Here is a 23,821-nt window from a genome sequence, read left to right on the forward strand (position 1 = left end):
AGTTTCATTATTTTGGCAGAAGAGACCTTAAGTCCTTTTCCATATACAGGACCTCAATTCTTTGGTGGTGAGTGCTTGAGATAAAGCCAGTCATGTTTTTTCCCTTCTCTGACCCACCTCTATTCCCTGCTTGGTGGAACAACCTAGGTCACTACCTGTCTGTAGGTTGGAAACCATTGGTCCACATTTGGTTGCTGATAGGGTTGATTGTTCATGTTGGTGTTCAGAGCTCATTCCCATAGCAATGGGGCTTATCTGATATCGTTCCCCCTAGTAGGGGTGCCCTAGTCTGGTTGTTTGCCTTTGGGAATGGGGTCTGGTGGCCACATATTTTTAGCCTCTCTCGTTCCTTCTGGTTTGGTCAGGGCTGCTACTTGGCAGTGATCAGGTAGTAATATATACAGTATTAGTCTGGATGACCTGGTATTGGGTTGGTCTATTTGCATCTTCAGGGCTTGGCTTTCTTAGGCTCCACTATTGTTGAGGCAAACATCTTCTCAGGATCACTAAAACTGATGGGCCCAGAGCCTTAGGCTTAGTGCTTCCTTTGCTTTTTTGGATCCTGGGGCTTCTATCACAATGTGAGTGTTTGTAGTGACAGTTTTACACATATAAGAACATAGGAACATAAGTAATGCCATCATGCCCAGCAGTCCGCTCACGCGGCAGCCCATCAGGTCCAGGACCTGTATAATAATCCTCTATCTATACCCTTCTATACCCTTTTCCTTCAGGAAATCATCCAATCTCTTCTTGAACCCCAAAACCGTATTCTGTCCTATCACGCCCTCTGGAAGCGCATTCCAGGTGTCCACCATCCTCTGGGTGAAGAAGAACTTCCTAGCGTTGGTTCTGAATCTGTCCCCTTTTAATTTTTCCGAATGCCCTCTCCTTCTTGTAGTTTTCGAAAGTTTGACAAATCTGTCCCTCTCCACTTTCTCTATGCCCTTCATGATCTTATAAGTCTCTATCATAGCCCCTCCGCTTCTCCAGGGAAAAGAGCCCCAGTTTCTCCAATCTTTCAGCGTATGAAAGGTTTTCTGTACCTTTTATCAAGTGTGTCGCTCTTTTCTGAACCCTCTCGAGTATCGCCATATCCTTCTTTAGGTACGGCGACCAATATTGGACGCAATACTCCAGATGCAGGCGCACCATCGCCCAATACAACGGCAGGATAACTTCTTTTGTTCTGGTTGTAATGCCCTTCTTGATTATTTGTAGCATTCTATTTGCTTTCTTAGTGGCCGATGCACACTGCGCCGACAGCTTCATTGTCTTGTCCACTATTACCCCCAAGTCCCTTTCTTGGGTACTCTCACTCAATGACAGCCCTTCCATCGTGTAGCTGTACCTCGGGTTTCTGTTTCCTACGTACTCCAGAGTACCCGAGAGAGGTGGTGGAGAGTAAAACTGTGACTGTGTTCAAAGAAACGTGGGATGAACACAGAAGATTTAGAATCAGAAAATAATATTAAAGATTGAACTAGGCCAGTTACTGGGCAGACTTGTACGGTCTGTGTCTGTGCATGGCCGTTTGGAGGAAGATGGGCAGGGGAGGGCTTCAATGGCTGGGAGGGTGTAGATGGGCTGGAGTAAGTCTTAACAGAGATTTCGGCAGTTGGAACCCAAGCACAGTACCGGGTAAAGCTTTGGATTCTCGCCCAGAAATAGCTAAGAAGAAAAAAAATAATAATAATAATAATTTAAATTGAATCAGATTGGGCAGACTGGATGGACCATTCGGGTCTTTATCTGCCATCATCTACTATGTTACTATGTTACTATGTTACGTACAAAACTTTACATTTCTCTACATTAAACTTCATCTGTCATCTTGTCGCCCACTCCCCTAGTTTGTTCAGGTCCCTTTGTAAATCTTCGCAGTCTTCTATAGTCCTAACCCCATTAAATAGTTTGGTGTCGTCTGCAAATTTTATTACTTTGCACTTCGTCCCTGTTTCTAGATCATTTAAAAATACATTGAATAGCAGCGGTCCAAGCATCGACCCCTGCGGAACACCACTCCTCCAGTCCGAGTAGTGGCCCTTCACTCCTACCCTCTGCTTCATACCTGCAAATCAATTCTTGATCCATCTGTGTACGTCTCCTTCCACCCCATGGTTCTTCAGTTTCCGAAGTAGGCGTTCATGAGGTACCTTGTCAAAGGCTTTTTGGAAGTTTAAGTATATGATGTCTATGGGGTCCCCTTTGTCCATCCGTTTGTTAATTCCTTCAAAGGGTCACCTCTCAATCCTTTTTTAAAGATGGGCGTAACATTGGCTATCTTCCAATCCTCCGAGATCACGCCTGTTTTCAGGGATAGATTACAGACTTGCTGTAGTAGTTCCGCTATTTCCTCCTTTAGTTCTTTCAGTACCCTAGGGTGGATTCCATCTGGGCCCATTGATTTGTCAGTTTTTAATTTTTCTATCTGCTTGTGTACGTCTTCAAGGCTTACTTCCATGGATGTTAATTTTTCTGCTTGGTCTCCTTTGAAGATTTGTTTAGGTTCCGTTATATTAGATGTGTCCTCTTTTGTAAACATTGACGAAAAGAACATGTTTAGTCTCTCCGCCATTTCTTTTTCCTCCTTCACCATTCCCTTCCTATCACCGTCATCCAGCAATCCCACCTCCTCCCTAGACGGCTGCTTCCCTTTAACATATCTGAAGAACGGTTTGAAATTTCATGCTTCCCTGGCTAGCCTCCCTTCATATTCTCTTTTTGCTTTTCTAACCACGAGGTGACATTCTTTTTGATACTTCCTGTGTTCTTTCCAGTTCTCCTCGGTTTTGCCCTTTTTCCATTTCTTGAAAGAATTCTTCTTATCAACTATCGCTTTCTTCACTTCTTTAGTTATCCACGCCGGGTCTTTTGTTAGGCTCTTTTTGCACCCTTTTCTGAATCTGGGGATATACAGATTTTGCGCCTCGCTCACCGTGTCCTTGAATAAAGACCAGGCTTGCTCTACAGTCTGCCATTTCTTTGAGCTGTTCCTAAGTTTCTTCCTTACCGTTACCCTCATCGCTTCTTATTTCCTTTCTTGAAGTTAAAAGTTGTCACTGTGGTTCTCTTTCCCTTCGGTATTCCTACTTCAACTTTGAACTTGATCATATTGTGAATGCTGTTTCCCAACGGTCCCACTACTTCTACTTCCTTTGCAGGTCCTCTTAGCCCATTAAGGATTAGATCCAGAGTGGCATTCCCTCTCGTCGGTTCTCTGACAAGCTGATCCATGAAGAAGTCCTGTATAGCTTCCAGGAATCTGGTCTCCCTAGCGCATTTTGAGTTTCCATGACTCCAGTCTATCCATAATAATCGTGTTACCACTTTTGCATTCTTGTTTCATCTCAGCTTCCATTTCTTCATCAGTAGCTTCGGTTTGCCTAGATGGATGATAGTACAGGCCAAATTTTATCTCAGGCCCTTTCCTTCCCGGTATTTTAACCCATAGTGATTCCAATTTGTTGGTCGTTGCTGCTGTGTCCACTCTAGTCGAATGTATGCTTTCTTTTATATATAGGGCTATTCCTCCTCCTTTCTGACCTGACCTGTCCTCGCGATAGAGTTTGTACCCCGGCAGTACTATGTCCCATTTGTTTTCTTCATTCCACCATGTTTCTGAGACTCCAGTGATGTCTAGGTTCTCAGCTTTGGCCATGACTTCTAATTACCCCATTTTGTTCCTTAGGCTCCTTGCATTAGCATATGTGCAAGTTAAGTCCTGGTATTTTTTTTGTCTTCGTTTCCTTTCCCTGTGCTTCGATCTTTATTTTCTTCTCCTGTGCTACAATCCTCTTATCCTCCTCTTCTGGGTCAGTCAACTCCTGTGTTTTGCCCATTGTTTCTTCCCAGCATTTTTCCCACTTAGTATCTTCACGGGATACCTTCTTCCAAATCGTGGACACTTGGTCGACTGTCGGCTTTCCCCTTCTTCTTAGTTTAAAGCCTGTTCTATTCCCCTCCTGATATTGTTTGCTAGAAGTCTAGTTCCCACTGTGCTCAGGTGCAGTCCATCTCTCCTGAAGAGCTTGTTCTTGCCCCAAAACGTCCAGTTCCTCACAAAGTGGAACCCCTCTTCCTCACACCATCTCCTCATCCATGCATTTATTGATTGTAGTTCCGTCTGCCTCTTCACATCTGCCCTCAGTACTGGTAGGATCTCTGAAAACGCTATCTTCTGAATCCTCATCTTTAACTTCCTTCCCAGAATCTTGAACTGTTCTATCAGTGCACTTCTGCTGACATAATTTGTCCCAATATGGATCATTACTGTAGTCTCTTCCGTCTCTGCTCCTTCTAGGATCTTTCCAATTTTATCCACGATGTCCTTTGTTCTCGCTCCTGGGAGGCAGTCACCAGTCGATCCTTTCTCCCACCTGCTATGTGGCTGTCTACTTGGTGAATTGGTTGCAATCAAGGCTTTTTCTTGTTCCACCTAGAGACCTTGGAACTCTAGTATGTTCCCTTCGTTTAGGCTTGTATAACAGGAAAATAAGGAAGGGAAAATTAATTTTTACATGCTAATTTCCTTTCTTTGTGTCATGCAAGATCGGTCCAGAATCTGTCTTAGAAGAAAACAGTAGCACATTCCTCAAGGATGTGTCTGGAGGCCCTGAGATCCTCTCAGATTTTCTTAGTGTCAATTCAGAGAAGGGAGTTTTCCCTGCCCTTGTGGGTGAGGCGTGAGCTGCTTTCATGTGAGGCGCGAGGCTTTCTGTGAGGCATGAGCTGCTTTCATCTTTCAGTGTCTTGGATTAGGTATATGGACTGGGTTCATAGCTTTGTTTCATACTTTAAAGCTGGAGTCAGGGTGTCCCTCCATGATGTGGATTTATTCATTTGCTCCTGTGATTGAGTTGCATATTGGTTATGTGAGGTTGATCCATATCGGTCATCCATGGTGCCGGATGTATGTTGATGTTCTCTCCTAGTAAGTACATGGGGTGGCTCCATGCAGTGGCTCTGTTATATACTTGGGACATGAGTCTGAGCTAGGTAGTTATTACAGGGTGTTGAGTATCAGATACTTATACAAATGATGGCATCACTGAAATGTCCGTGTTCTCTGCCTCCAGTTGCTGGTCAGAGTGTAGATTGGTCTAGCAGGACTCAGAGAAAGGAAATTAGCAGGTAAAAACACATTTTTATTGTTATTCCACTTTGATATAAAAAATAAAGGGTTATAAATAAGTGAAGTTAATCCTGTCTTACTGGACTAACATTAATGCATCTGTTACAGACTTTTATGAACTATTTTCTCCATCTATTGATTGCAAAATATTAAGTGTATATTGTATACAATATTGAGTTTCTTCTTATTTACCTAGGATTTCTCCAAGAATTGCCAATCAGAAAATGCATCACTTTGGGAAATGGTCAGACTCTGGCTTTCCTGGCACTTTGCTTGGGCAACTGATTCCTGTGAGGTTTACTACAGAGCGCTGATAGTGAATCCTTTTTGGGAAGTTACTCCTTTAATGGTATGTAAAGCTTGTAGTGGTCAGAATACTGCTAAAATTTCATATAATCTGAAGATATTAGAACTAGAAATACACGTTTGCAAAAATTAGATAGTTCCAAGTCCAATAGATGCTGGCACTGTAATCTGGAACCTGGGACGTTGGATCATTTACTGTATCATTGTCCCTACATTAAAAGTTTTTGGAATGCAATTTGGCCACAAATTAATAAATTGATGGAAAATCATGTAGCAATATCATACGATACAGTGTTATTTGGAATGATGATGAGAAAAAAAAGTCAAATTTCACCAGAAAATAACAAGCTTTTATTAGTTATGACAGGGGTTGCCATTCAGCATATAACCAACAATTGGAAGAATTATAGAAACCTAAATTATACATTTTGGTGGAATACAATATGTCACATATTCAAAATGGAAAGAGCAATAGCAATACAAAGAGGGACATATACTAAATTTATAAAAATATGGGGGCCATTGACAAAATATTGTAATGAATGAATAGTAGGAATTCTCTTCTTCTTTTCTTCTTTTCAATATTTTCTTTGTGACACACATGGAGGGGGGGTAGTGAAAATAATTTTTACACAATATGCTATAATATGATATACAATATGTAATGTATGATTGGAAAGTACTTGAAGGGTGGGGGGAGGGAGAGGGGATAAAAATATGTTTAGAATATTATGTATTAGATATAAAAGTGATATTGTGTATTCATTCAATTGTATTTCAATATTTTGTACACTTCATGTAAAATTTGAAAATGAATAAAAATTATAAATGGAAAAAAAAATAAGAACTAGAAATAGTTAGCTGTTTCTAGTTGTTAGCACCTATGAAAAAAGGAAGAATTTTGTTTGTCAAGTTGTTTGGATAACAGGTTTGGTAAACAACTAACCTTCTTGTCTGGCCCCTCTCCTTGTGAACCCATGGCTTCTTTCCCATGGGCTCCCAACCCTACCCAAAGCCCTAGTGATCTAGCATATGTCCATTGGGTCAGGAACGACGCCCATTCACTCCTGCCCTGTCCATAACTACATTCAGTATAGCAGCTATGACCTTTCATATTAGTAATCACTCTTGCCCTGATGGAATACAGCTAGACCACCAGGAATTTAGGTAGGCCTGAGGGTCCTATGGGGTGTGGGAAAGGTGGAGGTGTTGCTTGCTCTTAGGGGGAAGAGGGACTCAGGAATGCATCAAGGAAATTTTTGTTTTCTTTCATCTCCCATGATGTGGGAGGGGGGGGGCAGAATCTCCAGAATAAAACAAATATTTCCCTAAATGATATGAGACACAACACAAAAGGTTTTTTGGCTGCACATCCTTTAATACAACAGTAACTAATTTATTCTTTTTACAGTCACTATCTTTATGATCCTATTTAACAAGAGAACAGAGAAACATAGCATGTATACCCGAATATAAACCGGAGGGGGGGGGGTGTTATATTCAAGTGCCCTGCTTTGCAACCAGCCCTCCCTCCTATCCAGGCACCGATGCCCACTATAGGCCTTCCTGAAGCCCTGGTGGTCCATCATTGAACTGGGACAGGAGCAATCTTTCCCACATCCTGTTCTGGCTGTCTCTAAGCCATCCCACCTCCTTCTCAACTTCCTGGCCCCTGTAGACCTTACCTATAAAGCCCTGGTGGTCTAGCGGTGAAGTGGGGCAGGAACGATCTTCCTGCATTCCTGTCCCCTGAATGCTGCGAGTTCCTGCGGTCTCATGAAATTGCGGAGGGAGAAGTGAACATGTTTTAGCCCAAGTGTTCAATACTAATGATATTGCTCCCAAAACAAACATTTAAAAAACCAAACAGAAGCAAAAGAAAAATTCTGAAAATGACACAGGAAACTAAATATAACAAATATCTGTGCCCTGCACACCCTAAGCTATTGGTTATGTTGCAACCCAGGATTTCTTTTAATCTTTTTTTGCTATTGCATGATCTAGACCAGTGGTTCCCAAACCTGTCCTGGCGAACCCCCAGGCCAGTCGGATTTTCAAGATAGCCCTAATGAATAAGCATGGAGCAGATCTGCATTCCTGGCATCTCCATTATATGCAAATCTCTGTCATGCATATTCATTAGGGCTATCTTGAAAACCCGACTGGCCTGGGGGTCCTCCAGGACAGGTTTGGGAACCACTGATCTAGACAATGAAAAGCTGCTAATGATGTTTAAACTTTTGTGAACTGGACTCAATGGGGGTAATTCTATAAAGAAGATACCAACAATTATGTACTAAGAATGAATGTACCGTATTTTTCGTTCTATAGGACACATCCGACCATAAGACGCACCCCCCTGTAGAGGATGCCCTGTACCCTGTCCTCCATTTGGTGGTCTAGAGGTAGGCCGGGACAGGGTACAAGGCAGGTCTAGTGGTAGGGAGCCCTCCCCCCCCCCGGTACCTTTTTTACTTCCATTGGTCCAGCGCTGTATCGACAGGAGCTTTCCTATGTCCTGCCCCTCCCTCACTAGAAGGCTGTTCTCTCTTCTGGCAGAGTGGTACACAAGGCAGGCGCAAGCTTTTCGTGCTCCAGCCTGGTCCGCACCACTCCCTGAATGTTTGCCGTCAGTTCTCGCAACCCTTCACCAAGGCTTTGTAAAAGGAGCCCTAAGAATGTTATAATGCATCTGTATCCCTTCTTGGTGTGACCTTACCTTGAGTATTGCATTCAATTCTGGTTGCCTTATCTCAGAAAAGATATAGCGGAACTAGAAAAGGTTCAAAGAAGAGCGACCAAGATGATAAAGGGGATGAAACTCCTCTCATATGACGAAAGACTAAAAAAGTTAGGGCTCTTCAGCTTGGAAAAGAGACAGCTGAGGGGAGATATGATTGAAGTCTACAAAATCCTGAGTGATGTAGAATAGGTACAAGCGGATCGATTTTTACTCCATCAAAAATTATAGAGATTAGGAGATGTTCGATGTAGTTACAGGAAAATACTTTTAAAACCAATAGAATGAAATATTTTTTCACTCAGAGAATAGTTAAGCTCTGGAACGCATTGCTGAGGATGTACTAAGAGCGGTTAACTGAGCTGGTTTTTGTTTTGTTTTGTTTTTTTAATAATTTATTTAATATTTGTTACATACAAAAATAACAAAATCCACACTAAAATAAACCAATTTAAAGGAAACAAGAAAATAAATCCTTTTCTTTCAAAGATACATTATTGGAGTCGCTTGATACACCGGCAGAAAGCAAATATATTAATTAAATAATTTCTCCACAGGAACTGGCATGAGTTGGCCATTTTCTTTTCTTTTTGTCACAAATTATCCTCAACCAAAAAACTTCTATGAAACTTTCAATAAAGGTTTTTCTTTAATGAAATCTTCTAACTGAATAGGATCCATAAACACATATTTATCACTTGCATAGGTAATCAAGCACTTACATGGAAATTTGAGAAAAAAAGTTGCTCCCACCTTGCTGCCAAAACCTTAGACTTAAGCTGTAGGAACAATTTTCTTCTAAGCTGAGTCTGCCTGAAGACATCAGGAAACACATTTACTTTTTGACCATAAAACAATGCTTGTTTTTTCTCAAAATACAATGTTAATATAGACTGCTTCTCCAATTCTGTTTTAAATACTACCAACAAGGTAGCACGTCTAGCAATTATATCTTTTGATGATTCAAGAAATTGTGAGATATTTAAACTATCCGGGAAAACCATCTTATCCATTTCTCTCTTCTCTTCTGCCTCTCTGGAGCTCCTGGGGATGTAATAAAGATTATCTGGCTGAAAGGTATCTACTTGATTGTACTGTAATATTTCCTTATACATTCTCAAGAGCTCCAGTGGGGCCAAATAATGAGAGATAAGAAAATTCAAGAATCGAAAGTTTTTTACTCTCACTAAATTTTCCATTTTCTCCAATTTGGCATGAAGCGTTGCTCTATCCATAATGCCAGAAACTACAGTTTTTTTGTAAAGTATTGACTAAAACATCCAATTGATCCAGCTTATTTCCCAACACAAACATATGGTCATTCACTTTTAGGGTAATATTTGAGGAAAACTGACACAATTTTTGCACTGTACCTTGTAGTGCCAATTATTTTTTTTTTTTACCGTCAACCAAACATCATTTAAAGCAGTGTTCTTCAACCTTTTTACTCCTATGGACCGGTGAAAATAAAATAATTATTTCGTGGACTGGCAAACTACTAAGACTGAAATTTTTTTTTAAAACCATCGCCGCCCCGTCCAAGCGAGCTCGGTCCCACAAACCATCTGATCCCATCCGCACAAGCCTCAAATAGTTATGATTTTATATTGAACATATTTTATAAAAGTATAAAAAGAAACAATATTCTATACAATTGTCATTTTATAAATACAAATAAACAGGGCAAAGATCAACAAAACCCCTATCTCCCCTCCCCTTCACATATATCCCCTCTACTATCAAGAAAACTGAATAAGCCAAATTATTACAGAATACTACACAAATATCATGTAATAGAATACCACAGTCACACATGGCAGGAATGGTGTTTCAAGTTTCAAGTTTTATTAAGGTTTTGATTTGAACGCAATATCAAATAATTCAATGCATTTAACAATAGTAATTTTAGGGGGACAAATAACCATTTAAACAATAAAAACATACAATCTTATCTATAGTTATTTGAAGATACATAAGGAATACAAGGATAAATTACATTTGTTTAAAATAAAATAACCAAAAAGAAAAAATATTTAGGGAAGAACAACATCAGGAGGGTTATTAAAAGGTTTTACAGAAACTTGGTCTAAAAGTAACTGGTTGGTTTTTTTTTTTGATAAAAGACTTGATCTAAAGTGATAATAGAAAATCAAAGAGATTATCTTATCTAGGTTTCATATGCATCTTTATAAAGATAGCTTTTTAGTTTGCTTTTAAATTTTTCTAAGGAAGTTTAAACGCGCAAAAATATTGGAAGTTTGTTCCAAAGCTGGGGTCCCAAGATAGAAAAAGTTGTGGTTCTTCTGGTGCCAATTACTTTCAATGATGGAATGGACAGCAAATACTGATCAGCTGATCTAAGAGATCTAGCTGGGGAATAAGGTATTAAATATCGATATAAAAATAAGGGAGTATTAGTTTTCTGAATTTTAAATGTTAATAGTGCGATTTTATGTTATTCTGTGTGAAATCGGTAGCCAGTGTGCTTCTTGCAAGAGAGGAGTGACATGATCTATTTTTTGGAGTTAGTAATAATTTTTATTGCTGTGTTTTGTATTATTTGTAACCTTCGTATTTCTTTCTGTGTTATACCTTGGTACAGTGTATTGCAGTAGTCCAGCCTAGAAATTATCAAAAGAGTGAATTAATACATTAAGGGCTTTAGATTCTAAAACTTTGGCTAAAGATCTAATGAGATGTAGTTTATAAAAACAAGTTTATAAAAACGTAGTTTATAAAAACAACGGAATCGTTGTTACTTTTTGTAGTGGAAAATTATCCAAATAGATTTGTGCTGCAAATGTGATGTCTTTTTTTCCATGGCAAGAACATTATTGAAGATTTAGATGGATTAAGGGCTAGCATATTGTCTTTTAACCATTGACTAATTTGTTTTAACTTATTATTTATGTTCATTATCTCATTAGGATCTGCAGTATTTATTGGATGTAAAAGCTGGATATCATCTGCATAAGCGTAAACAGAAAATCCTATGGATTGGCTTAATGTAAGAAGAGGGGCTAGGAAGATATTGAATAAAAGAGGAGGCAAGATAGAACCTTGAGGGATACCATATGAATTTGTATAAGTACTTGATGATGTATCATTGAAGAAAACTTTAGATGACCTGTCCTGAAAATATGACTTAAACCAATTTAAAACTTGGTCTGAGATACCAATTGCAGATAGTCTATTAAGGAGTAAATGGTGGTCGATGGTATCAAATGCTGCCGATAGGTCAAGTGAAATCAGGAGAACCAATTTATGATGATCCAAGTAATATTGAATATTGGTTGTAAGACCTATCATCGAATATTCTGTTGAATAGTTGGCTCTAAAGTCTGTCTGGTTAGGATATAATGTATTAGTTTTTTCAATGAAGTTGCTTAAATGGTTAAAAACGACTTTTTCTATTAACTTAGTGAGAAATGGTAAATTGGCGATTGGTCAATAGTTCAATTCAGATGAGATTGAGTCATTAGGATTTTTAATTATAGGACAGATGATTGCTTCTTTCCATTCTTTTGGTATAATCCCTGTTATTAAACTATTTTCAATCATTGACTGAATGAACGGACCAAAGAAGGTAAAGAAACGTTTTATAAAGAAAGGAGAAATTGAATGAGAATCTGCACCTTTGATGTTGATGCTTTGTAACAATTGTTTGAGAACCTCCAAAGATGGTATTTGAAAAGTGGTACATTTTGTTATAGGTAAAGTTGGAATTGGTTCCATATCTACATTATGGTTGCCTTTTGAGTTAATGCTTTCTCTAATTTTATGAATTTTGTTTAGGGGAGTGGAACTAGGGCAACTGCCCCCTGGGCCAGAGAGAGCCCTAAACCAGCTGAAAGCTAAAGAAGTACTCCCCAGTTATGTCTAACATCAGCTCTAGCAAGATATATATTGCAAATCTGATATATTCTAATCACAAGATAGAAATAAAATTATTTTTTTCTACCTTTTGTCATCTCTGGTTTCTGCTTCCATTGTCTTTTCACTCCCTTCCATCCAGCGTCTGCCCTCTGTCTCTTCAGTCCAGCATCTGCCCCTTCCATTCACTGTCTGTCTTTCCTTGCCATCTCTCCTCCTGCCCCCCTCCCCCCCCAATTTGGTCTGGCAACCATCATCTTCCTTCTGTTCCCCTCATGGTCTGGTATATCTCTCCTTCCCTCCCCCCTGTGGTTTTTAGCATCTCTCTCTTCTCATTTCCTCCACTCAGATCTGATATCGTTCTCTCCTCTCTCTTCCCTTTCTTTTTCTTCTCTGGTCTTCCTTCTCTATTTTCTGCCTCCATCTAAATTAAATTCTTTCTTACTATTTAGTCCTGTTTCCCTCTTTTCACTGTGTCTACCCATAGCTTGTCACCCCTTTACCTCACCCCTCCATTATCTTACTAACTCTATTTTCTTCTCCCTTTATTTATCTCTTCCTTCCATCCAGTATGTGTTCTTTCCCCACTTCCATCCAGCATCTGCTTTCCCCTCTCAACTGACATTCATCTGCCTTCTGCTCTCTCTTCTTTCTTCTCACTTTCATCATCTGTCCCCTTCTCTTTCTCCTCTCCTCACTTCCATCATCTGCCCCTTCTCTCCACCCCTTACTTCCATCATCTGACCCCCTTCCCCTCACCTTTGCGGGTCACTTTCTTTCCCATGAGGGTGGTTCATGTCAGAGGGGAAGCTTTGGCCGAGCAGAACCGCTTGCAAGGAACAGTGGAACTTACTTGACGTCAATGCCGGGGCCGTCGCCGTTTGAAGAAAATATTATTTAGTAGGTCTGGAAGGGTGTTCCATATTTAATGTGCTAATGACTTTTGAAGTATAAAGAGTGTGTATACTGTATATTTGATGAAGAACATTCTGACCATAGAATAACACAGAAAAGGCAAAACAATTTTTCTTCCTTGTGCTTCTAACTGGAAAGCTTGTGTTTGTTTAACTTTTGCATAATTCCAATTAGTTACTTCCAACTAAAGTGTTTATGTTGAGCATTTTTACTTTTAATGACTTCAGTATTGTCCCTGGTGTTTTTGTTGCATAAGCCCTGATTTTCCTATCTGAATGCATAGATTGCTTCTGTTCCATTGTGCTCTCTGTGAGGTCCATAAAGCTGGCACATTTCCCTATCTGATTGACTCAGGATTATTTTGCTTCAGAGGCTGGTGCCTCACTGGATTAGTTTAGCATATGAAACCAGTGTTAAATTGCCTATTCTCTATCTTCATGGATAGCAGAGAATAATTTGAATAATAACACGTTAAATGTATTTTCAGGCATGTATCCCCATAAACTAATCAGATTTGTGAAACACTGTTTTCAAAAGCAAAAATTTAACTTGCTGATAATGTATAAGGGACTAGACATTTACAAGGAAATTTTATAACCAGTGCCTAAACTTAGGTGTCGGTATACATCCCAGGGTACTGAAAGAACTCAAACATGAAATTGCTGATCTGCTGTTAGTGATCTACAACCTGCTGTTAAAATCATCTGTAGTACCTGAAGATTGGAGGGTGGCCAATATTACGCCGATTTTTAAAAAGGGTTCCTGGAGAGATTCGGGAAATTACAGACTGGTAAGCCTGACCTTGGTGCCGGGCAAAATAGAGAAAAACGTATTAAAAAAATAAGATTGTGGAACATGTAGACAAACATGATTTAATGAGAAAGAGTCAACATGGATTCAGCTGAGGAAGGTCTTGCCTGGCAGGCCCCTTCAAATCCATGACCCCTCCCCAAACCCCCACTGGAACACTTGCCCAAACCCCCACAACAGCACCCCTAAGCCCACCCCAATCCCCTTTCCATACCTTTTGTAGTAAGGCTGGCTGGAGGGATGCCTCTTCCTGTGGGAGGAGCCTTAGACGCCTGGGCCAATCAGAGCCTTAGGCCCTCTCCCCGGTGCATCCCAGGATACACCAGGAAGGGGAAGGTCCACCATTGTGAAGAGGCAGGCCTGCTGGCCAGAGGGAGCAATGATGTCACCGCGTTGCATGTGCAGATGCCCTCCCGACGCATTCTCAAAGAAGAAGTTTTTCAAAACCCAGACAAAGTGCCAGGTCTTGAAAAGCTATCCGGACTAATGCTGCCCGATTCAGAGAAAAAATTTTCGATTCGATTCAGCCTATTGAATCCATTTTCCTGACCAATTGGGTGTTTTTTCAAATGTCCTGGTGGGTTTATTTTGTAGCCTCTTCACCCACTCCACCCCATTTGCCCTCTACTACCCATGCTGGTGCTGTGGTGTAAACAAAATAAGCAAAAAAAACTTTCTCTCTCTCTTAGGCCCTAGCTCACATTTGCTGTTTAACACCAGCTCTGGCAGGATAAACATTTCAAATCTAACATATTGTAATCAGAAAATAGAAAATAAAATTATTTTTGACATTGCCTGGTCATTATTCAAATCATGTTGGTCCCAGGCTCTGGTTTCTGTTTGTCTTCTGTTAACTCACTTGCCAGAGTCTCCTGCCCATTTGATGTTTTATTCTTTCTCCGTGCTTACCATCCATCTTCCATCAATGTCCTCTCCTTCAGTTTCCCTTCCTTCCCCTGGAGGTCTGGCATCTCTCCTTTTTTTTTTTGTCTCTATCCAGCATTTCTCTAATGATCACTCCCCCCATCTAGTATTTCTATTTCCCCTCCCTCCACACCATCCCTTGGGTTCAACTTATCTCCCTTTCTTTTCCCTCCATTCCATTATCCACCATCGTTCTCCCTCTCATGTTTCAAGACCCATTATTTCTTCCCCTTCCCCCACCCTCAGTCCGGCATATGCCCCTCTCTTTGGATCCCTTCCCTCCTTGTCCTTCTAATAGCTATACCAGGGGACTCCTGAAGGCCGGCATGTTTTCCCCTTCTCTCCACCGTCAACTGGCTTCCCCTGGCCTCCTAGCAAGACCGGGAGGCCATGGGGAAGCCGGACGATGGTGGGGAGAAGGGGAAAACATACCAGCCTTTGGGGAACCCCTTAAAGCTGCAGAGCCGAGGGTACCCACAGCGCTGGCACCTATGCAGCACTTCCCGTCCGACACTCCCCATCACCACCACAACCATGAGCTCTGACATCGAGCTTCCTACAGGAGCAGCAGCGGCAGTGGACAGCCAGCAAGAGGCAGCCCTTAGGACAGGCTTTTTGTTGCCAGAACGCTGCTGCTCCAGCTTTAGGAGGCCTGAAGGTATGCGGGGAGGAGGATTGGTCAGTAAATCTGAAAGCCCAAGTTTTTGAGAAAATGAATCGATTCAAATCGATTCACCAACCTGAATCAATTTGAATCGACAAATAGGGGCATCACTGGTCTGGACATCCGGATATGCCCTCTAAAAAGAGGACATGTCTGGGTAAATCCAGATGTCTGGTAACCCTACTGTAGGTGACAGAGGCACACTGCCACTGAAAGAGGAACACTGTTTTCAGACTACCACCCGATTCTTGGTACCCCTCCCTGCTTGTTGAGTTAGGCCACCGTGGTGGCATTATTGGACATCATCCTGACCACCTTTCCCCAAAGGAGCAGCAGAAACTCTAGCCAGGACCAGGGTCTCCAAACAGTTGAGGACCAGGTCACCTCCTACTGGGTTCTAATCCTCTGCACTACATGACCCAGCCAAGGAGACTCGCATTTATGATAACAAGCACCGACTAGGGGAATCCAGAAGCATCCCCCTCTGTAAAGGACCTTACTCTCAAGACAGTCTTTCTGGTCACAGTGATCTTGGCTCGAAGGGTTTCTGAGCTGCAAGCTCTTGCTTTGTCAGGATCCTTATCTCTCCTTTATGGAGAACTCAGTTTCCCTTCTTACAGTCCCTTCCTTTCTTCTTAAGGTAGTGTCTCCATTCCTCGTGAAATCAGGAGGTTTACTTGCTCTCCTTTGTGGCAGACAGCTCGCTCCTTCTCTCACTACACCACTGGAACATCTTAAAGTAATCGTCATCAAAAGAGAGGAATCTGTAGCCAAAGGTTTACTACAAGGAGACACTTCTCTGATTTCAAGTGACTTTGTTATCTTGCCAGGTAAAGTTCATATTTGACTAGTTAATAGTGTTTTTTTGTAATAAATTTTGTGGAGTTTTCTTATGACCAATGATGAAAGAAGCTCCTCAATATCACCAAAGGTTTGTTAGAGGTTTTGAGCATTTTGTTGTGAGGTCTTTTTCCCTACAATTTTAGTGAGGGTACCTACGACCTCACCTGGAATACTGCGTCCAATTCCCTCTTGAACCCCAGTACCGTACTCTGTCCTATTACATCCTCTGGAAGCGCATTCCAGGTGTCCACCACACGCTGGGTAAAGAAGAACTCTAATCATAGCAAAACTCGACTACTGCAATGCACTTCTCCTTAACATTACACAGAAAGAAAAAAAGAAGACTTCAGCTGATACAAAACCCTGCTATTAAATTAATATACAATGCTAGGAAATACGACCATGTTTCACCATTGTTAATAGACGCCCATTGGCTTCCAATTGGTCATAGAATCACCTTTAAAATAATGCTGCTTATCTTTAAAACTCTAGCCTTCGATGAACCTCAATTTATATCTAGATTATTAATACCACACAGTACTCAACGCCCACTCCGTTCATCTGGTCAAAATCTCCTTAAATTAAAATTATTGGAACAAGAAGATCTGACATATTCTCTGTGATGGGACCTCAATGGTGGAACGCCCTGCCACAATATATTAGAAACGAAAAAGATGTCACAATATTCAAAAAACTTTTAAAATCTTATCTACTTAAAGATGCTTTTAATATTTAAATTTTAAGTGAGATTTTAAATCATGCTGTGATTTAACTACCCCTCACCCTCTTGTTTTTTCCATTTTTTCTACCATAAATTGAAAATTGTAACTTTTATTCTTTCCCTCCCGACTCATGTTTGTATTCTATGAAAATATATTGTTAAAATGTTTGTTTCTTTTTATTATACTCTATTTTGATTTTGTACATCGCTTAGTAATTCTAATAAGCGATTCATCAAATATATTAATAAACTTGAAACTTGAAACTTCCTAGCATTCGTTTTGAATCTGTCCCCTTTCAACTTTTCCGAATGCCCTCTTGTTCTTTTATTATTTGAAAGTTTGAAGAATCTTTATACCCAACAATTATTCATAAGCTAAAGAAATCATAAAATATTCCCACCCCTCCACCCTACCCTGGACGTGTATGAATAAAAGGGAAAAAAATATTAATATTTATTCTATGCAGTAATTTCAATCTTTACAGTATCTTTACAGAGCTTACAATCTAGTCAAAATAGGCAAACTGGACAAGAAGGTGCATCAATAGCAGGTGGGTTGGAGTTTGGAATTGAAAGCAGCTTCAAAGAAGTGGGCTTAGAATCTGGATTTGAAGACGGCCAGAGATGAAGTTTGATGTACCGAGTTAGGCAGTTTGGGGAAAATTCTATAACCAGTGCCTAAACTTAGGCGTCGGTAGGCACCCTGCTGATGCTTAAGTTAATTGAAAAATGCTGTCAGAAACGGCAAAATACAGATGCCTAAATAACAGACGGCTAAAATCGTGGCTAGGTAGTCACTTTAAGCCACGGAAAGCCAAACTAGGCATGACTAATGCCGGAAATGGCATTAGGTGAGCTAAAGAGCCACCTAGCTGAGATTCATGCCAATATAGGTGACTGAAATGTAGGCCCAGAAAATTATGGCCTACATTTCAGCCACCTGTCTTTGCTGTTAGACCGCAGCAGCCATAAACTGATCATAGCAGGAGACCCCCCCCCCCCCCAAATCAGCTGAGTCAGCGGGGCTCCTCAGCTGATCGGGGAGATTTGCCTGCCGCAATCAGCTGAGCCAGCTTTGGCAGAGGACACCCCCCCCCCAACCAGCAGGAGGGATGCACACTCCCTCATGCCAGACACCGGAAACACTTCAACCACGATAGGAGGGAGGTTGGGTGCAGAGCCCGGCAGGGCAGATGAGGGAGGGGGGTTGGGGGCTGGGTGCAGAGCCTGGCAGGGCATTTGAATATTAACACACACACCCGCACCGGTTTATATTCGAGTCAATCTTTTTTACTCCTTTATATTCAGGTTGGTTATATTTGAGTGCCCAGGGGGTGGGGTGAGTGTGGGGAGAGGAGAGATACTGAGAGTGAATTCACTTGTAGGTCATTAACAGGAGTTTGAACTATATGCAGAAAGAATAGGGAGTCAATGAAGTGAATTGAGGAGTAGAGAGTTGAACGGGGACATAAATCCCACCCATCCCCGTCAGGATCCTCTCCATCCCCACCCATCCCTGCAAGCAATTACCTCCATCCCTGCCCATCCCCATAAAAAGCAGCAATTACTTCTGACAGGATCATCAATTCCACAGTTTCTTTTGTGTTTGCGCTGCTGTTTTCCTTGTGGAATCTCTTTAGTGGAACCCTTTTTTTGTTTTCTGTTCAGGTAATTAACTTATAAATCCCCTCTTTTACTAAGGCTGACATGTCCATTATATTATATGGATGAACCCTGCTTCCAAAGCCTTCCAGCCCCATGGGAGTCCCGTTGGCTAGAGGGGGGTCCCTGTGGGAGTCCCGTGGGCCAGAGGTGGGTCCCCGTGGGAGTCCCGTGGGTTAGGGGGTATTCCCGCGGGAGTCCCGCGGGACCCACGGGATTCCCGCGATCCCCATTCCCGTGCAAACCTCTATTGAGGAGGGGGTAATGTGTGCCTAGCGATATTGGCGGAATATGAGGAATGCAGCACAGTTCTGAACAGACTGAAGGGAGGAGAGATGATTTAGAGGAAGGCCAGTGAGAAGCAGGTTACAGTAGTCTAGGCGAGAGGTGATGAGGGTATTAGAGTACTTCATAATAAGATAATAAAAATGTAGGTTTGGAGCAAGATACTCTCTCTTCTTAGAGCTGACAGTGTCTCATGGCACGGTGGTTTTGTTTAGGGAAGAGTGAATATTTGGTTTACATCTGAATCCAACAGATTTTGGATAACTCGCAGTCAAACTGGGATAAATGAAAAACCATTAGCGAGTCAGCTGTTTTCAATGTATCAGTAGTATTCCTTTGCAACCAGGGATGGTTGTCTTCCGTGATTTTCCTATTTTTGAATATGAAGATGGTTCCTTGGCCTTAGCATACAAAGCATTATAAGATTCCATCTTATATGTCTTCAATATGTAAAGCCTCACCCATTTTTATTTCTGATTTGAGCTCTGCCAGTGCTGACTTATTTTCTGAATAAACTTGTGTCAGATGGTCACAAATTAGAAATTAAATTTAAATCCACGTGCTTTTTTCTCTAATCCTCCCCATCCCACCTTGAACCACCACCTTCCCCTGTAAATTCCCTTTTCTTAACGATATTTCAGTTTGCTTGGGTCACCCATAAAATTCCAGACCTGCTATTCCCATTGCCTCTATAATAAGGTAAGTGATGAAGGATTTATTTTTATATTTTAAGCTATTGAAAGATATGTGAATGTTCTGTAATTCAGGTACTGATAGGCCTAAATAAAAAAGTAAAAATGGTAGATGATAGATTTTTATTCTGTGGTGCTTTAAAATGAGAATTATTTCATTCTTGCCTGAGCTGAGGAAATGAATGCCAGCCTCAGAAAGCTTGTCAAGAAATATAAGCTAAATCCTCTTATTGGTCTAATCTCTATAATAAAACCCTAAGCCGCGCATGCGCACTTCTACTTGCGTGTTCCGTATGTCTGTGGCCTGAAGAAGTGCGCATGCGCGACTACAACTGCCCCACACTCGCGGCCCTGTTTGCATTCCAGTGGCAGCAACTAAGTGGTGGAGAGCAGCCCCGCTCCGCCCGTTGACCCTCCACAAACCTCCTGGCTCCAGCGGCATAGGCAGCACTATAAACATGCTGCTTCGCGCCCTTCTACTGCCGATTTCCTCTGCCGTGTCTCTGATGACATTATCGGAGACAGACGCGGGAGAGGAAATCGGCAGTAGAAGGCCGCGAAGCAGCGTGTTTAAAGTGCTGCCTACATGGCTGGAGCCCAGAGGTTTGTCGGCGGTGGGAGGGTCAGGAGCAGGCCAGATCGAGCAGGAGAACGGCAGTAAAAGAAGGGGGAGGGGCCGAACAGAGCAGGGAAGGGTAAGGGAAGAGAAGGTAAGAGAAGGGAAATGGGGGTGGGGGAAAATGCTGCTACTGCTACACAGGGACTTAGAGGGGAAGGGAAATACCACTGCTACTTCTGCACAGGAAAGGAGGGGGGATAGGAGGGAAATGCTGTTGATGCTGCATAGGGAAGTGGGATGGAAATGCTGCTGCACAGGGAAATGGGGAAAAATGACAGACAGACAGCGGGAGGGAGGGAGACAGAAAGAAAGAAAGACACAGGGGCAGGGAGAGGGACAGAAAGACAGACAGAGAAAGGGGGCCAGGAAGAGAGAGAGAGTCAGTGGGAGGGAGACAGATGACATATATTCTAGCACCTTTAATGTAACATAATAAAACCCTAAGCGGCGCATGCGCACTCTTACCTGCGTGTTCCGTATGTCCGTGGCCGGAAGGAGTGCGCATGCGCGCCTACAACTGCCCCACACTCGCGAAGGGAGAAGATACAGAAACAAAGAAAGACTGACAGACAGCCAGGGAGAGAGACAGTAAGACGGGGGGCCAGGGAAGATACAGAGACACACAGGGGGGACAGAGACAGAAAGAAAGGGGGGCAGGGAGAGAAATAAAAAACATAAAGTAAGAAAGAAAGAAACGCCTCAGCAACCCATTGTGCTAAAAGTGCACACATCTATTCTAGCACCCGTTAATGTAACGGGCTTAAACACTAATTTAATATGTTCCTGCTTGTTTTTGTATTGTTTTTTAAAATGTTTTAAATAATGATTATTGTTAAAGGATGTATAGTTTTTAACATAATGTTCACCGCCTAGAAAGCCGATTGGGCGGTTTATAAAATTTTTAAATAAACTTGAAAACTTGATAATTTGGTTTAATCTTTATTTCCCTGCATTCAAATGGACTAATGGAATTTAAGGGTCCTTTTACTAAAGGGCATTAAGCCCTTAACATACGGTTTGCATGCAACAACAGGCAACAAGTGTGTTAAAACGTTCTGCAGTATTTTGCCAGTTTGCATGTGCTAACTAGTGTATTATCTTTTTTTCTTTTATATTTCTTGGAGGGGGTGTTCCTACAAAATCCAGATAGCACATTATAATTAGCACACACCAACTGGATAATGCAGAGTTAATGTGAGAGCACCTGGCACTTCCTTTTTTTTATTTTTTTTTTTTTTTAATGTCATTTTTATTAAAGAGTCAACAAGAGAAACAAGCATGGTACAAGGATGAAATATGCAAACAGAGGCATCAATGAAAAAGAACACAATATCCATCAATAAGAATACATAGTATACCAGGAAGACGCATGACTGTCCAAGAGCGAGAACAGCCCGCTTCCCTCATTGGCCCCATTAATTTTTCAATATGTTATACCTATCCCCTAGAATCCCCTATGCGAGGGGCAGCACAAACCAGACAAACAATCGGACATACTCCTCGCACACTCCCCATTCAATCTCCCCCTTCCCTACCCCTTCCCCCAAGTCGGGAGACCAGAGGTAACCACAGGAACACCCTCCACAGGGCCAAGTAGGTCAACACCTCAGGGTTGGTGGAGCGTTTATGATAGCAAAGTTCAAAACGTGCCAGCTCAGTCATCTGACGGAGCCAACTGTCCAAGGGAATAGACCCCTCCTGAGTAGAGAATGACAAAATTCATCACCGTTCCCGCCCCGCGGATAACTGCAGGAAATAATCCCATGTCATTTTTTAGTGTCTATTTCAGCCTCAGTCCTTCTACACCAGCATTCTTCAAAGCAAAGCTTGCGGGTCAGTGGCTGAGCCCATTCATACTCTGATAATGAAGCCATTGTGACATCACTGATGTGATTGGCTCTTAGGCAATGGTGGAAAGAGGCATTATGACATCACAATATCTGCTCTGGATACCAGAGACTGTCAATCTTTAGTGTCTGTTTCAACCTCAGTCCTTCTACACCAGCATTCTTCAGAGCAAAGCTTGCGGGTCAGTGGTTGTGGCCATTCATACTCTGATTCTTCCCTCTCTCCTTAAAGAATGACATGAAGATGGTTTACCGCGGTTATCCACGGGGACGATGATGAATTTTGTCACCGTGTCATTCTCTACTCCTGAGTCCAATAGCACTTCCTAAATAGCTCCCCAGGCAGAATGGTATAGAAAATTGAATAAATAAATAGGATGCAGTGGGAAGATGCTCTTGTGTTAAGTTGCTGCACAATCGGGTCATGTTGCCACCCAGTGTGCTCTGCTGGTCCTCCCATAGTAACCCATTAGCAGCATGAGACAGGATGGTTATTTATTGATGCATTTGTTTTGATTTTGCTCACATATTTTTCACTAGTAGCTTAAGGTGAGTTACATTCTGGTACATTCAGTGTTTCCCTGTCCCTGGGTGATTACAATCTATTGCTATAAAGGATGAAATGACTTGTCAAAGATCATTATGGGATGAGACTGGAAATGAACAGATGTGCTGAATCTGGTTCTGATCAAACTAGAGATTAAAATAGTGGGAGGAGCTCTTGCAGGAGAACAGGGGGAAAATTTCTTCTACAGTTCATTGCAAGTTAACTCATAAATTCTACTGAAGGATGGAAGAATGTAACTCTTATGTAATTGTAAAATGAATGTATCTAGTAAGTGGTTTAGCAATCTGCCCTATCCAATATGTTTACAAAACTTCATAAAATTATAAGCAGCGTCTGTAATTGCATATTTTTAATTGTTTGCTTTTTCCTCAAATGCTTTCTTTTTTTGACTTGTAAGCAAGTGTTTTCTCATTGAAAATATATTTTATCTTCAGCATCTTGAAATTCCAGCTAATAACTTCCAGGTTTTTTTTAATGATGTCAGAAGCAGTGGCGTACCTAGGGTATGTGGCACCCGGGGCCCATCATTTTTTGACACCCCCCCCCCCATGTAAAAAATATTTTTTGTTATAACCATGAAAAATAAATGGTCATAAAAGAAACAGGCACTGAAAATTTTCTTTTATTGAACCTCATATATGTAACCATTAATCCAAACATAACATAAATTATGTCTGAATTGTCATGACATCAGAAGTACATATGGAGTAGTTGCAGGTGATGCTTGGGACAGTTCTGATTGTGTTAGTTCGGTTTTATGTGTTTTTGAATAAAGGGTTTTTATTTCTTTTTTGAAGGTTTTGTAGTCTGTGGTCGAGGTCAATAGGTTGTAGAGTTGGGGGTCGAGTGTTAGGAGGTTATCGAACAGTTTTTTTTCTTTTGACGATTTTGGTTGGAGGGTGTGTAAATGGTGCGTGAGTTCTCCTATGTCTGGTTGAAGTGGATTCAATTATTTAGCTGAAGAAAATAGTAACCCCCCACCCATTCCACACACATTAATTCTCTTCCATTTTTGTTCCCATTCTAAAAAACACTGATAAGTTCCCAGAAAAAAAAATACATTAAAATAAGAAGTGAAAACAAAGGCCCCTACAGATGAGAATATAACATAAAAATAGCCTAACTGGGTCAGACCAATGGTCCATCATGCCCAGTAGCCCATTCTCATGGTAACCAATCCAGGTCATTAGTACCTGGTCAAAACCCAAAGAGTAGCAA

The 23,821-nt window shown here is 41.4% G+C and overlaps 1 long non-coding RNA gene across 1 annotated transcript in view; it reads left to right on the forward strand.

Annotated features, from left to right (window-relative positions):
- The window catches only part of LOC117345748, a 77,546-nt gene that overhangs the window by 43,028 nt on the left and 10,697 nt on the right, over positions 1 to 23,821 (forward strand). Inside the window, exon 2 of the long non-coding RNA XR_004536500.1 lies at positions 5,331 to 5,483. This is a non-coding gene — a long non-coding RNA (uncharacterized LOC117345748). The remainder of the gene's footprint in view (positions 1 to 5,330; positions 5,484 to 23,821) is intronic.

The sequence above is a fragment of the Geotrypetes seraphini genome, chromosome 11 (assembly GCF_902459505.1).
Source record: "Geotrypetes seraphini chromosome 11, aGeoSer1.1, whole genome shotgun sequence".
In the NCBI taxonomy this organism is placed as follows: Eukaryota; Metazoa; Chordata; class Amphibia; order Gymnophiona; family Dermophiidae; genus Geotrypetes; species Geotrypetes seraphini.